General features: G+C 35.9%; 1 pseudogene; it reads right to left on the reverse strand.

Moving 5' to 3' along the window:
* LOC117978239 (sodium/hydrogen exchanger 9B1-like) overlaps nt 1-13,537 on the reverse strand; it is a 49,678-nt pseudogene that overhangs the window by 34,636 nt on the left and 1,505 nt on the right.

Consider the following 13,537-nt stretch of genomic DNA (forward strand, 5'->3'; position numbering starts at 1 on the left):
TAAACTTCATATGTGAAGGAGAAGTAAAATCCTTTTCAGACAAACAAATGCTAACGGAATCTGTTACCACCAGACATGCCTTACAAGAGGTCCTTAAGGGAGTGCTAAGCGTGGAAGTGAAAGACTGTTAATGGCCACCACAAAAATACATTTAAGTACATAGACCATTGACGTTGTAAAGTAACTACACAATCAAGTCTGCATAATAACCAGCTAACAACATAATGGCAGGAACAAAGCTATAAATACCAATATTAACTGTGAATGTAAACAGTATAAATGCCCCGCTTAAAACTCACAGAATGGCAAGTTGGATAAAGAAGCAAAGCCCAATCGTATCTGTTGTCAAGAGACCCAGCTCATATGCAACAATACCCATTGGCTTGAAGTAAAAGGATGGAAAAAAATCTACCAAGCAAATGCAAAACAAAAGGGTAAGCATTGTTATTCTAATTCAGACAAAATAGACTTTAAACCAACAACAATCAAAAAGACAAAGAAGGGCACTACGTAATGATAAAGGGTTCAATTCAACAAGAAGACTTAACTGTCTGAAAGATAAATGTGCTCAAAACTGGAGCCTTCACATTAGTAAAACAAGTTCATAGAGACCTATAGAGAGACTTAGATAACCACAGAATAATAGTGGGAGACTTCAACATCTCACTGACAGTACTAGACAGATCATAGAGACAGAAAATGAACAAAGATATTCAGGACTTGAAGTCAACACTTGGCTAAATGGACCTAACAGCCATCTACAGAACACTCCACCCAACAACAACAGAATATATCTTCCTCTCATCTGTACATGGCATATATTGTAAAATTGATCACACTATCAGTCTAAAATTATTTTCAATAAATTAAAAGAAACCCCTGAAATCATGCCAACCACACTCTTGGACCACTCAGTGTAACAAAAATAGAAGTCAACACTAAGAAGAACTCTCAAAACCATACAATTACACGGAAATTAAACAACCTGTGCCTGAATGACTTTTGGGTAAACAATGAAATTAAGGCAGAAACCAATAAATTCTTTGAAACTAATTAAAACAAAGATACAACATTCTAGGCTCTCTAAGACACAGGCGAAGCAGTGTTAAGGGAAAAGTTTATCATGCTAAATGCCCATATTGAAAAGTTAGAACGATCTTAAATTAACAACCTAATATCATACCTAAAGGAAATAGAAAAACAAGAGGAAAGCAACCCAAAGCTAGCAGAAGAAAATAAATAACCAAAATCAGAGCAGAATGGAATGAAATTGAGTCATGAAAAGCCATACAAAAGATAAATGAAACTAAAAGCTGGTTTTTGAAAGAATAAATAAATTTGATAGGTCACTAGCTAGACCAATAAGGAAAAAAAAAAGAGAAGATACAAAAAACACAATCAGAAATGGTAAAGTGGACATTACCGCCAACCACACAGAAATACAAAAAACTCTCAGAGACTATGATGAACATGTTTATGCAAACAAAGTAGAACACCTACAAGAAATGGGTAAATTTCTGGAAACATACAACCTCCCAAGATTGAACTAGGAAGAAATTGAAATCCTGAACCAACCGAAAATGAGTTTTGAAACTGAATGAGTAATAAAAATTCTCTGAGCCAAAAAAAAAAAAAAAGCAAGCCCAGGACCCAACAGATTCACAGACAAATTCTACCAGAAGTGTAAAGAAGAGCTGGTACCAATGCTACTGAAATTATTCTGAAAAAATGAGGAGGAAGGATCCCTCCCTAACTCATTTTATGAGGTCAGCATCATTCAGATATGAAAACCTGGCAGAGACACAACGAAAAAGAAAACTTCAGGACAGCTATCACTGATGATCATAGATGCAAAAATCCTCAACAAAATACAAGCCAACTGAATCCAGCAGCATATCAAAAAGCTAGTCCACTATGATCAAGTAAGCTTTATCCCTGGGATGCAAGTTTGGTTCAAGATATACAAATCAATAAATGTGATTCATCATAAAATAGAACTAAAAATAAAAACATCGCTTCATGATATAAACCCTCAACAAATGAGTTCCTGAAGGAGCATACCTCAAAATAATTGGTGCCATTTATGACAAACCCACAGCCAACTTCATACTGAATGGGAAAAAGCTGGAATATTCCCTTTGAGAACTGGAACAAGACAAGGATGCCCACTCTCACTACTCCTATTCAACATAGTGCTGGATGTCCTAGCCAGTGCAATTAGGCAAGAGAAAGAAACACAGACATCTAAATAGGAAGAATGGAAGTCAAACTATGCCTCTTCATAGGTGAAACACTTTTATACCAAGAAAACCCCATAGTAGCCTCTCGAGAGCTCCCAGATCTGACAAATGACTTCAGCAAAGTTTCAGGATACAAAAATCAATGAACAAAAATCTGTAGCATTTCTATACACCAACAACATCCAAGCTGACAGCCAAATCAGGAATGCAATCCCATTCACAGTAGCCACAAAAAAAACTACAAAATACCTTGGAATACAGCTAAGCAGGGAGGTGAAAAATCTCTAAAATGAAAATTACAAACGAGTGCTCAAAGAATCAGAGACAACAGAAACAAAAGGAAAACATTCCATGATCACAGATAGGAAGAAACAATATTGTTAAAATGGCTATACTGTCTAAGGCTATTTACAGAGTCAATGCTGTTCCTATCATACCACCAATGACATTTTTCACAGGATTAAAAAAAAGCATTCTAAAATTCATTTGGAGCAAAAAAAAAAAAAGCCCCAAAAAAATAGCCAAAGCAATCCTAAGCAAAAAGAACAAAGTCGAAAGCGTCACACTACCTGACTTCAAACTGTACTACAATGCTACAGTAAGCAAAACAGCATGGTTATGCTCAGCGAAAGAAATAATCAGCAGAGTAAAAAGACAACCTATAGAGTGGGAGAAAATCTTTACAAACTATGCATCCAGCAAAGTACTAATATCCAGAATCTATAAGGAACTCAAAAACAGACACAGACCAGTGGAACAGCTTACAGAACGCAGAAATAAAGCTGCACACCTATAGCCATCTACTCTTCAACAAACTTGACAAAAACAAGCAATGGGGAAGGGAATCCCTACTTGGAAATTGTGATGGGATAACTGGCTAGCCGTATGCAGAAAATTGAAACTGGACTCCATACGTTTCACCGTTTACAAAAATCAACTCAAGGTAGATTAAAGACTTAAATGTAAAACCCAAAACTATAAAAACCCTGGAAGATAGCCTAAGAAATACCATTCTGGATACAGGCCATTCTGGACATATCCTAGGAAATTTCAATTCTGGAAAACACTTTATGACAAAGATGCCAAAAGCAATTGCAACAAAAACAAAAATTCACAAATGGGACCTGATTAAACTAAAGGGCTTCTGCACAGCAAAAGAAATCATTAACAAACAACCTATGGAATGGGAGAAAATATTTGCAAACCATGCATTCGACAAAAGTCTAATATCCAGAATCCAAAAAGAACTTAGAAAAATCAACAAGCAAAAATCTAACAACCCCATTAAATGGGCAAAGGACAGCACAAGACACTTCTCAAAAGAAGACAAACACGTAGTCAACAAGTATACGGAAAAATATTCAACGTCACTAACCATTAGAGAAATGCAAAACAAAAGTGCAATGAGATACAACCTCACAGGAGGCAGAATGGCTATTATTAAAACGTCAAAAAGTAATAGATGCTGGCGAGCTTGGGGAGCTACTCCCAGGTTTTTGGAAGGCTGAGACATGAGAATTGCTTGAACCTGGGAGGCAGAGGTTGCAGTGAGCTGAGATGGGGCCATTGCACTCTAGCCTGGGCAACAGAGCAAGACTCCATCTCAAAAAAAAAAATACAGAAAGAGAAAGAAAGAAAAACCCACAGCCAACATTATACTGAATGGGGAAAAGTTGAAAGCATTCCCCTGAGAACTGGAACAAGACAAGGATGCCCACTTTCACCACTTCTGTTCAACATAGTACTTGAAGTCCTAGCCAGAGCAATCAGACAAGAGAAAGAAATAAAGGGCATCTAAATCAGTAAAGAGGAAGTCAAACTGTTGCTGTTCCTAATGATATGATCATATAATGAGAAAACCCTAAAGACTCATCCAAAAAGCTCCTAGATCTGATAAATGAATTCAGTAACGTTTCAGGATATAACATCAAGGTACACAAATCAGTAGCACTGGTATACACCGACAGTGACTGAGCTGAGAATTAAATCAAGATCTCAACCCCTTTTACAACAGCTACAAAAAAACCAAAACAAACAAACAAACAAAACCAAAGAAAAAACCCCAAGCAAACCAACTTAGAAATATACCTAACCAAGGAGGTGAAAGACCTCTACAGTGAAAACTACAAAACACTGAAGAAAGAAATCATAGATGACACAAACAAATAGAAACACATCACATGCTCATGGATAGGTAGAATCAATATTGTGAAAATGACCATAATGCCAAAAGCAATCTACATCATCATTCTTCCCCGAACTAGAAAAAGCAATCCTAAAATTCATGTGGAGCCCAAAAATAGCACGCATAACGAAAGCAAGACTAAGCAAAAAGAACAAATGTGGATGCATCACATTGCTTGACTTCAAGCTATGCTATAAGTCTATAGTCACCAAAGCAGCATAATACTGGTATAAAAATAGGCACATAGACTAATGGAACCGAATAGAGAACCGAGAAATAAAGCCAAATACTTAAGCCAACTGATCTTTAACAAAGGAAACAAAAACATAAAGTTGGGAAAGGACACCATATTCAACAAATGGTGCTGGGATAACTGGCAAGCCATATGTAGAAGAATGAAACTGCATCCTCATCTCTCACCTTATACAAAATTCAACTCAAGATGGATCAAAGACTTAAATCTAACACCTAAAACTATAAAAATTCTAGAAGGTAACATTGGAAATACCTTTCTAGACATTTGCTTAGGCAAAGACTTCATGAACAAGAACCCAAAAGCAAAGACAACAAAAACAAAGATAAATAGATGGGACTTAATTAAACTAAGAAGCTTCTACACAGCAAAAGAAATAATCAGCAAAGTAAAAAGACAACCTATAGAGTGGGAGAAAATCTTTACGAACTATGCATCCAACAAAGTACTAATATCCAGAATCTATAAGGAACTCAAACGAATCAGCAAGAAAAAAACAAATTATCCTATCAAAAAGTGTGCTAAGGACATGAATAGACACTTCCCAAAAGAAGATATAAATGGCAAAGAAATATGAAAAAATCCTCAATATCACTAATTATCAGGGAAATGCAAACAAAACCACAATGTGATACCATCTCACTCCTCCAAGAATAGCCATAATCAAAAAATTAAAACAAATAGATGTTGCCATGGGTGTGGTAAAAAGGGAACGCTTTTACACTGCTGGGGGGAATGTAAACTAATACAACCACTATGGAAAAGAGCATGAAGATTTCTTAAAGAATTAAAAGTAGATCTACCATTTGATCTAGCAATCCCACTACTGGGTAGCTACCCAGAGGAAAAGGAGTCATTATATGAAAAAAACACTTGCACACACGTTTATTGCAGCACAATTTGCAATTGTGAAAGATATGGAACTAGCTCAAATGCCCACCAATCAATGAATGCATAGAGAAAATGTGGTGTATATATATATGTGTATATACACACACATATGTGTATGCGTGTGTATACACACACATATGTGTATGCGTGTATATACACACACATATGTGTATGCGTGTATATACACACACATGTGTGTGTGTATATACACACACATGTGTGTATGTGTGTGTATACACACACACATGTGTGTATGTGTGTGTATATATACACACACAGACCAGGGACGGAATACTACTCAGCTATAAAAAGGAATGAAATAATGGCATTCACAGCAGCCTGGAAGGAGTCGGACACCATTATTCTAAGTGAAGTAATTCAGGAATGAAAAAACCAAACATTGTATGTTCTGAATTATAAGTGGGAGTTATGCTATGAGGATGCAAAAGCATAAGAATGATACAATGGACTTTGGGGACTTAGAGGGAAGAGTAGGAGGAGGGTGAGGGATAAAAGACTACATCTTGGGTGCAGTGTACACTGCTCTGTTGATGGGTGCACCAAAATCTCAGAAATTACCACTAAAAATATTTTCCATGTAAACAAACACCACCTGTTCCTTAAAAACTAATGAAAAAAATAAAAAAGACATGAGATCAACATAAATGCCCATCAATGGTGAACTGGTTAAAGAAAATATGGCACATATACACCATAGAATAATACACAGCCATAAGAAAGAATGAGATCATGTCCTTTGGAGCAACGTGGATGGAGTTGAGGCCATTATGCAAAGTGAATTAACACAGGAACAGGAAACCAAATATCCCATATTCTCACTTATAAGTGGGAGCTAAACACTGAGTACACATGGACAGAAAGAAGGGAACAATCGTCACTAGGTGAATTTGAGGGTGGAGGCTGGAAGGAGGGGGAGAATAGAAAAACTACCTATTGGGTATTATACTTACAACCTGGGTGTCAAAATAATCTGCATACCAAACCCCTGTGACATGCAATTTATCCATATAACAAGCCTGCTCATGTACCCCTTAGCCAAAATAAAAATTGGAGAAGTAAAACACTCCTAAGAGTTGTCACTTTGGGTAGAGTTATGGGCATTATGATTTGAAGGCATAGTTTAAGGTCATTCCTCCTTTATTTATAAAGTTCTAATTTTTAAAATAAAAGTGCATTTGAGTATTTTATCATAAACATTAATTTAAAAATTCACTGGATTTTGTAGTAACTATGTAATGGATGAACTTTGATATGAGTGTCATTGGAATGGATAAGCAGAGACAAAAGTTGATGAATTAAGAAATGAAAAGGAGTTAAGATCTAGAGACAGTAGTTATAGACTTATTTTGAGGAATTCAAACATGAGACAAATGGATGGTAGATAAAGATGGATGGGGCATTGGGTATACGGCAAGAGTTTTTGTTTGCTTTCTTTAAAATGGGAGAGTTTATATTTATACACCTATGTCTATATAAAATGTTTCTCAAATATATATATATATACACACACATACATATATACGAAATGTGCAACTGTATTTACATATAGCTATGAGGAAGAGGCCATTAGATAGATTAAAACATACAGATATGTTATAATACAGACGAAAAGGAATAAATTGATCATGTGAATTTTCTTGATGATAAACATTTAGGGGCTATGAATGTTTGCTAAAAAAATTTCGTGCAATTTGGGACATGCTCTGCTTTTAATCAACTGCTTTCCAAGGATTTCAACACTGTGAAATGAATTTTAATAGAGCTTTTCTATACAATATTCTGAATATTTTAACAGTTTTAACCAAGCATCCTTAATTGAATATTTTCATAAGAAAAAATGAGAAAGAAATTACCCTAATAGAATTGCCCATTGCCAGGGAAATTTCATAATGAATTGGGAAAAAACAGCAGCTGCACTTGCCTCCATAAGGCATGGACCTACAGCCAATCTGAAACAAACCACCTTCAAATGCCTCAAAGCCTGAAACACAAAACAGTTACACTTGATACATTTACAATGGCCAACAAGAAAATTGTTTTAACAAATGTTGGACTGTAAAGTCTTTTTTCATAAGAAGCTTTCACTAAACAAAATCTCATTTCAACAGATTGTCCCACTGGACTTTGAACTCTATTATATTTTATATGTCATCATAGGTTGGATTATAAACAATTTCATCTTTTATAAAATATTATTGTATTTTAATTATTAAAAGATCAATTTTACTGTGATTAAATAGCTAATGCTACCTTCCTGAATTTCCTAATACGTAGTATAATAATAGTGTCCTATTAGTGTTTTCCCATTAACTTTTTGATATGAACTGTTTGATTAACTTAATAAGTATAAATACAATACTAACATGCCAAAGAAAATAACTTAAAAACTGCATAATTCATTTTAAAAGGGAGAACTTTTTAATTTTCTCCTTGGTTCATACTTTCTACTGGAGAATATAATCTCATTGGCTATAATTATTTATGCTCTTGAGCTATTTCTATTAAACCACATTTGCCACATTTATTTGAGTGGCTGTCATATTCATGAATAGTCATCTTCTTATAGATGGGATTTATGATCCCTAGAATGTAATATTTTAAGAAATGCTTTAAAAGATTAGATTTTACAATAATGCAAAGATAATCAGGAACATAATCCCGTAGAGAAAACGTCATAAAAAATTACTGAAATCCTTAATCTCCCTAAGAAAAGAAAAAGAATTGTATAAGGTTTTTCTCATAAAACCTTTGTTTGTTTTGTTTTGTTTTTTGAGACGGAGTCTCACTCTGTCCCCCAGGCTGGATTGCAGTGGCACTATCTCAGCTCACTGCAACCTCTGTCACTCAGGTTCAAGCGATTCTCTTGCCTCAGCCTCCCGAGTAGCTGGGATTACCAGGTAAATGCCACCATGCCCGGCTAATTTTTGTAGATTACAGGCATGAGCCATCATGCCCGGCCTTTTTTTCTTTATCTTAGGTTTGTTTACAGACTCCACTTGGAACAGGTAAATAAAATATATGCTTCTTTTTCTTTCTCACCATCCTCTAATATTTGAAATAACCTTACTCGATTTGTAATTGTAAAATCTACCTGTGGATCGAGCCCAAGCCCAGCTCGTATTAGAATAATGTTAAGGGCAATGCTTCTTAAAATTGAAGACCATGCGTTAGGAACACGGACATGTTCATTGATGAATGGAACATTCCTAATTGTAAAACCAGCCAGTAACATCCCTTAAAAGAAAGAAAATAAACATACCTGACAGTTCATTTTTCTGAGAAAGAAAACAGAAATGTTTACTTTATTTTCTAATGCACTATGTCTCTCATTATTTTGGTAAAGGGCAGGTTACAAGCAAGTAGAGAAGGCAGCATGAATAAAGGAATGGCGATAAGAAACAATACACCTAAATGGGGTTCAACAAGTAATTTAGCGTTGCTGGAACATACAGGGCAAGGAAAGGAGGGAGGAGAATGAGCTTGGTGGGCCATATCATAGAAAGGTCTCCCCCCACTTTGGCAAAGTAAGGCACCATGGGAAGGTTTTAGGCAGGAAGTAACATAATGAGTCTTGCGATTTTTATATGAGGGTCTTGGTGAATTGGTTAGGGATAAAACTGGAGACAGAGACCAAATTGAAGGCTCTGCCACAGTCCACGCAAAAGTTGGAAACAAATAGCCTAAACTAGAGCAAAAGAGAAAGTTTGGGGAGGAGGAAAATGTTCAATAAATACTTAGAAGGTGCTGCAAGAAAACTGTGGATACAGAAGGGACAGCAGAGATAAGATGTAGAGATTATCTCTACTGACAGTGTACTGAATATATATTTATTTTTGGGGACAGGGTCTCATTCTGTTGCCCAAGGTGAGTGCAGTGATGCAAACATGGCTCACTGTAGGCTTAAACTCCTGAGCTCAAGTGGTCCTCTTGCCTTAGCCTCCTGAGTAGCTGAGACCCAGAAAAATTTTTAATATTTTGTAAAGACAAGGTCTGCTATGTTGCCCAGGCTGGTTTTGAACTCCTGGGCTCAGGTGATCCTCCTGCCTTGGCCTCCCAAAGTGCTGGGATTATGGGCATGAGCCACCATGCCTGGCCCACTGTACTGAATATTTAGATATATTTGAATACAGTAAGTTCTCACTTAACATCATCAATAGATGATGGGAAATGGCAACTTTGAGTAAGATGGTATATAACAAAACCAATTTTAGCATAGGCTAAATGATATAAACAAGAGTCCATTTCCTACAGCATATTTCTGGTCACAAAACATCACCAAACGTCTAAATAAAGATGCAAAACACTTCTAGTATTAAACAATGAAATAAATGTGAGCTCTACATACATTTTACAAAGTTTTATAAAAACAAATAAGATAATTCTTTACTTAATTTTTGGTGAATCCACGAGTGATGGTGGTTATAGCAGTGATGGTTAAAATCAAAGAATAAATGTTTACAAAGTGAAAATTGTAAGGAGCACCTCCTCCCACTATGCAGTTCAAAAACAAACACAAATATGGTAGGCTGGCTGAGACTTTTCATATCACATTGTTTATTGTCTTGCATTTGTATGGTTATCATATACTTAACAAAATTTTATTTTACAATAATTTATATTCATTCATTCATTGTACAATCCACTAGTTCAGGGTCATTGTACAATCCACTAGAATACTAGTTCAGGGTCAAAGGTGACTGAAACTTAATCCAAAAAAATCAAGGAGGGACTCCCTCCCTAACACATTCTATGAATCTAGTATCACAATTATACCCAAATCAGGCAAAGCCATACACACACACACAACTGGTCAATATCCCTGATGAACATAGATGCAAAAATTCTCAACTAGCAAAATGAATTCAATAGTACATCAAAAAGATAATATAGTTAAGTGGGTTTTACTCCAGAAATACCAGGATGGTTCAACATGTGAATCATTCTTCCATAAAGACATATACACACATATGTTCATTGTGGCACTATTCACAATAAAAAGACATGGAATCAACTTAAATGACTAAATAAAGAAAATGTGGTACATATACACCATGGAATACTATGCAGTCATAAAAAAGAATGGCATCATGTCCTTTGCAGCAACATGGATAGAGCTGAACACCATTATCCTAAGTGAAATAACTCAGAAACAGAAAAATCAAATACCACATGTTCTCACTCATATGTGGGAGCTAAACAATGGGTACATATGGACATAAAGATGGAAATAATAGACACTGGGGAGTCCAAAAGGAGAGAGGGTTGGAGGGTTAAGGTTGAAAAATTACCTATTGGGTATAGTATTCACTGTTTGCTGATGGGTTCACTAGAGCCCAAATCTCACCATTATGCAATATATCCATGTACCAAACCTGCACATGTACTCCATGAATCTAAAATTTTTAAAGATTCTATTAAACATTAAAGCAACAGGAATAATGTACTAAGGATATTAAATTTACTTTAAAAATAAATTTTGGATAAAACTTGTGTGTGTATATATGTAGACAGAGAGAGAAATAAATGCCCCTATAAAGGAGCTGTACACACACACACACACACGAAGAAACCATATAAAACATACTACATTGAAATATTTTTGAATTATAACTAATTCAACAAGAAAATGTTCAAAATTTGCATATAGTCAATAATAAAGAAAAGAGAGCTAATTATATACTTACTAAGAAGAGGTGGAAGTGGAGGCACTAAAGGTATTCTAATGAGTTGTAAATTTTTCCCCCACTAATGACACTATAAAAAATAATTAACAATCCAAATAAATTTTCACCAGGGAGAGCTCCAGAGCCTAAGATTGACCAGGTCATACACCATATCACAAACAGTGTAACTCCTGAAATACAAAAAAGTGTACAGCTATATATCTACATACACATAGATATATACAAACAAAGGATCAATTCTCTTTTATCATATATACTAATAGCCAGTTCTATAAAATGATACATGGTATAGATCAACATTGCTTACTAGTTTGGTGAAAGAGATATCTGCTTAACATATATTCCAAATAACCTGTCAATTTATGAAGTAGGTTTTAAACAAAGTGTTTTCACCTTAAAAATATTTAAAAACTATATGTGGGCCAGGTGCAGTGGCTCATGCCTTAATCCCAGCACTTTGGGGGGCTGAGGCAGGCTGGATCACATGAGGTCAGGAGTTTGAGACCAGCCTGGCCAACACAGTGAAATCCCGTCTCTACTAAAAACGCAAAAATTAGCCAGGCGTGGTGGTGCATGCCTGTAATCCCAGCTACATGGGAGGCTGAGTCAGGAGAATTGCTTGAACCCAGGAGGTGGAGGTTGCAGTGAGCCAAGATTGTGCCACTGCACTCCAGCCTGGGTGACAGAGTGAGACTCAGTCTCAATAAAAAAATTAAAAAAAAATAAAAAAAACCTATATGTGAACTCTTGAAAATGCTAACTTATAATATATGATAGTTAAAAACATCATGGCAATATGATGAGATTTACTTCATTTTATATTTTAAAATAGCTTTTTCATCAGGATGGAAAATAAGAGGATGATTGGCTGTGATAAGAATTCACAACCTTATTGAAGATCACAGTGTCAAGGTGCCAAATCTTTTAACAGGAACCTGCTAAATCTTTTTATTGAAAGGATAATTCAACTGATATTTGGCATAAATGTATTACAGGAGGTAATGGCTGGAAGAAATGAACATAGATTTTGTGGGAATAAATATAAAGTATCTTAGATTATGTGTAGGAGGTAGAGGTAGATTAAGATGAGTAGGTATAAGTTACTAGACATCTTGTTTCTGGCAACTAGGTGCTACTCACTGAGGAATCCACAGGTTTCTGTAAAGGACAGACAATAACATGGTAAATTTCCATTTGCTAATTAAATGGCTACCTTTATTTGCCATGAATCATAATTGCTAATGCTTTTAATATTCTTAAAACAGCTTACATGAATTTTTTAGCTATGATCCCTTTCTGGCTGTATAGAATTTGCCAGGGTAGAAGAGGAGGATTTTGACTCACTCCAGGCAGAAAGTTAGAACAAAGTTTCTTTCCTCCTCCAGTCTGATTATTGTCATCCTGCAAAACTGGAAGCCTTAGAGGGCTAAACTCTTACTAAAATAATGGACCGGGCTAGGCATGGTGGCTCGCCCCTGTAATCCCAGCACTTTGGGAGGCCGAGGCAGGTGGATCACCTGAGGTCAGGAGTTCAAGATGAGCCTGACCAACACGGTGAAACGCCATCTCTATTAAAAATACAGACAATTAGCCTGGCCTGGTGGTGCATGCCTGTAATCCCAGCTACTTTGGAGGCTGAAGTAGGAGAATTGCTTGAACCCAGGAGGCGGACATTGCAGTGAGCTGAGATGGCGCCACTTCCCTCCAGCCTGGGTAACAAGAGCAAAACTCCATCTCAAGAAAACAAAACAAAACAAAAAAACAAAAAAAAAATAAAAAACACGGACCAGAAAATGTCATCCTACTGACAAATTGAGAAGACAAGGCAGTTTGTCTTAGCTGGTCTCTGTGCAGCAAAGTCTTTTTTGAGAATTCATATGTAAAACTGGCCTCATCCAACTTATGCGTAGGGCTCAAATTACATTACGTGCACAGGTTAGGGATCCCAAAGTTCTAAACCTACCATAAAAGTGTCCCTGCATAGAAGTATCCCTAGAACACTTAGTAGATGCTAATTCAAAAAATCTCTAATAGACACTCCTGATCCCAGACTGCATAAAGTCTCAAAGGTAAAGCCAAGTGAATCTGAACTTAAAATAACAAGAAATATTCCATGAGCAAAAGTTAACAGATACAACAAAGAATGGGATTAGATGTCTAAAAACCTCAGCTAATAGAACCACTAGATAGACACTATAAAATATGTATTTTCAAAGGGACTAGAGAAAATTTTTAAAAATTGGAGACATGAGAAGAAATTACT

This window comes from Pan paniscus, chromosome 23, assembly GCF_029289425.2.
Source record: "Pan paniscus chromosome 23, NHGRI_mPanPan1-v2.0_pri, whole genome shotgun sequence".
NCBI classification, from domain to species: Eukaryota; Metazoa; Chordata; class Mammalia; order Primates; family Hominidae; genus Pan; species Pan paniscus.